Raw genomic sequence first — 3,784 nt, forward strand, 5'->3', positions numbered from 1 at the left:
TACCTGTCTATTCATCTTGGAGAATGTGTAGCCAGAGTACTCCTTGGAGGCAAACATGGAGAAGTTTTTCTCTTATACTTTGGACATGTAGTTAGGCAAAGCTACTTCTTGGAAAGGGACATGATGCTTGGAAAGAGGGAGGTGCAGTGAAGGAGATGAAGACCCCAATGAAATGAATTGACACAGTGACTACAGCAATGGGCTCAAGTGTGTCAAATATGATGAGGATGGCACAGGATAGGGCAAAATTAAGGTCTGTTGTTCTTAAGATCACCAGAAGTCATACTGGACTCAATGGCACCTAACAACAAAAACATTCTTCTAGTAATGGGCACCTTGAATATTGTTTAAATTCTAGCCAGTACTAATAAGGATGCAACAAATGTTAACATGAGTATTCTAACCTGTTTATTGTTGGAATAATTGAAACACTGTTTCTGGAAACTCTGAATTTAGAGAAAGGATGAAAGTTAAACAAGTATTCTGGTCTTTTGTTCATAGGGTTGCTATGAATTGTCTATGACTCAATGGCATTTAATAACAACAACATATGAGATATAGATACAAAAGTAGACTTTCTAGTGGTGGTGGTGGTGGGGGAAGTGTCAAAGATTGCCTGTTTGCTTTTTGATTAATTATTGCCAGAGTTTTCTTTTGAAGACCTCTCTTTGTTTATATTTTTGCTTTCTTGTTAAATATGGCTATGTTTACCAAGATGAGATGACATTTCATTGTTGTTTTGATTTGCATTTCTTTAATACATAACATTGTGATCTGAAAAGATTTGTAGTATTTAAAAATCTTTTAGTTTATTGAGTCTAGTCTTGCTTTGTGACCCAACATTTGGTCTATACCAGAAAATGTCTCATGTGCCCTGGGGAAGAACATACTTTGTGCTCTTGTTGGGTGGTAGGGTATTTATATGTTAACAAGATCCAATTTGTTAATCAGATTGTTTAGTTCTTCTGTATCTTTGTGTGGAGTTTCTTTCTAATTATTCTGTCCTTCATATTGTGGAGTTGTTGATTTTTCTCTTGAATTCTATTAAAACTTGGTTTCTATATGTTGAGGCTCTGTCATTGGGTACATCCTTCTCCAAACATTTTCAATGTATATACTGAATCAGGAGTGGCATCCACTTCCGAAACAGCTTTCCTCTGGAAACCCTATGAACTTGGAGAAAGGAAGAAAGTTCATAGGGTCACTATGAGTCACCTACAACTCAATGGCATTTAACAACAACAACAACAACAACAACAAGAGAGCGCAGTTGGCCTAATGGACAGAAATTGATGCTACCAAGCCAAACATGGGTGATTTTAATCTGCGGCCCTCAGGCCTGGTTTTCATTGGTTTTGGTCAAACATTCTTCTAGGTGGTATAGCACTGGTCTGTCGATTTGCTGTACAGAGATAACTCGTGGTGGCTGTGATGCTGAACCCTGTGACACTGATGTGCCAGATGTGATATTGGTCACCCATGGCGGACAGTGATTGGTGGAGCTCCCCGATTAAAACAAGCTTAGAAGCAGGAGTGGCATCCACTTCCAAAATAGCTTGCATCTGGAAACCCTATTAGCTTGGAGAAAGGTAGATAGTTCATAGGGTCGCTATGAGTCACCTATGACTCGACAGCATTTAACAACAACAGCAGCAGTATACTGTCTAGCTATTTGATTTTTTGCTTTTCTAATAGAATTTCTGGGAGCTCTGGTGACATAGTCCACAGGGAGTTGTGGTGCTAACCCAAAGGTGCTGCCCCTCTGGTGATTTGAACCTACCAGTGACTATGTGGGAGAAAGGCAATCTCCTGTGTGATTCACAGCCTCCCAAAACATGCTGGTGAGTCAGCTATATGTTGGCTCTGACTTGACAGCAATGAGTGAGTGAGTGAATGGGTTTTAATTTGTATTTGTGTTTATTCTTACTGTCACTTTCCCCCCTTAATTTTATTTTATATTGTTTTGCATACAGAATTCATATTCATTGTGTTTCAAACATTCCTTCATTCACACTGTGTTTCATACTATCATATGTGTTGTGTTTTATAAATTAATTACTATTGATCTATGTCCAAGATTACCTCATCTTTTACTTTCCCACTGTATCTTTCCTAATTGTTTCTCTCCCACCCTTTGCCCAACAAACTCTGTGACCCCCTCATTTCCTTCTTCTGCCCACCCTCAAGCTTACTCTTGTTGTTTTGTGCCATTGAGTAGCTTGCGACTCATAGTGACCCTATATACAACAGCTCTGAACCGTGCTCTATCCTGAGCCAACATTACTGTCTCTGGTACACATAACCCCATTACCCAGTCACTGAGTCAATCCATCTTACCAAGGGTCTTCCTGTCTTGCGCTGTTCCTCTTTCATCCCAAGCATGATGTCCCACTCCAAAGACTGGCCCCTTCTTGCTACATGCCCAAAGTAGGTCAGATAGAGCTTCAGAATCCTTGCCTCCAAGGAGCAGTATTGATTTATCTTACTATATATCCTTTTATTTTTTACCATAATGGCTGTATGTAGTATTTGACCTTATGATACTGGATTAGTTAATTCAGCATACTGCTTTCCAGTCTCTCTCATATTATTTAGTATTTTTTAAAGTTGTTGCTGCTGAGTACTGCATAGTTTTCCATTGTGTGAATGTACAACAATTTCTCAATCCATTTATTTGTTGATGGACATCTGTGCTGTTACTAACACATTTGAATAGCTCTTCAGATGTTTCTTTCAAATCTTTTTTAGGTTTTCTCTAATAAAAATTTCCTTCTTTTGGATCATATTTTACCATTTTTTATATCTGGCTTGTTTTTCTTACTGATAGAAGAGTTTCTGGTACATTTTAGATTATTTATTTATTTTTGCACATGTTTTTTTTTTGCTCTCTCTCGCCAGCCCACCCTGCAATGTATCTCTTTTTCCAGATTGTTGGCATACATATAATGGATAATCATATATTCCTTTCAGAAAGATCTTCCCCCCATCTGTTCTACTGAAATGTTCATTATCTATCCACTCTTTCCTATTTTCTCCTCAACACCCCATCTGTCCTATTTTTAACTAGGCTGTTAACAGTGGTGCTATATAGTATATGTCCTTTTGTGACTTAGAAATTTCATGCAACACAATGTCCTCCAGGATCTCGCATGCTGTGTAATGTATGAATTAATAGTTTTTCAGTGCTGTGTAGTATTTCATTATGTGAATGTACCAGTTTTTCCTATCCATTCATTTGTTGTTGGACACTTGGGATCCTTTTTTGGTGTTAGACATTGCAGGTTACTTTCTATTCTGTTCTTTGGAATTAACTTATTTATGGTGTTTTGTTAGAAAAAAAATTAAATTTTGATGTATCAAATTCATCAAAAGTTTTACCTTATGTTGTATACTTTTTAAAATTATGATTTTAATGAATGTTTATAGAAAAGTTGGATTTTTTTTCATTCATTCATTCATTGTTGCACATTTTCCTCCCTCTCCCTCCATTCCCCCTTCCTCAGTTTATTTTCTTCCCCCCCCAAATATTCATTTTTGTTTTCCAAACTCTTGCTTCCCTTTCCCTTCCCCCTCTGCCAGTCCACTTTGCCATGCACCTCTTATTCTGGACTGTTGACATACAGGCAATGCCTAATCATATGTTCCTTTTAAACAATTCTTTCTCTTATCTGTTCTAATGCAGTGCATATTATGTATCAAATCTTTTCCTAGTTTCCCCTTACCCCATGTCAGTTCTGCTTTAATATACAGTGTTTTTTCTTTTGTCACTGAGATATTTCATTCA

The sequence above is a fragment of the Elephantulus edwardii genome, unplaced genomic scaffold (assembly GCF_000299155.1).
Source record: "Elephantulus edwardii isolate Elephantulus edwardi_28Jun2011 unplaced genomic scaffold, EleEdw1.0 scaffold00030, whole genome shotgun sequence".
Taxonomy (NCBI): Eukaryota; Metazoa; Chordata; class Mammalia; order Macroscelidea; family Macroscelididae; genus Elephantulus; species Elephantulus edwardii.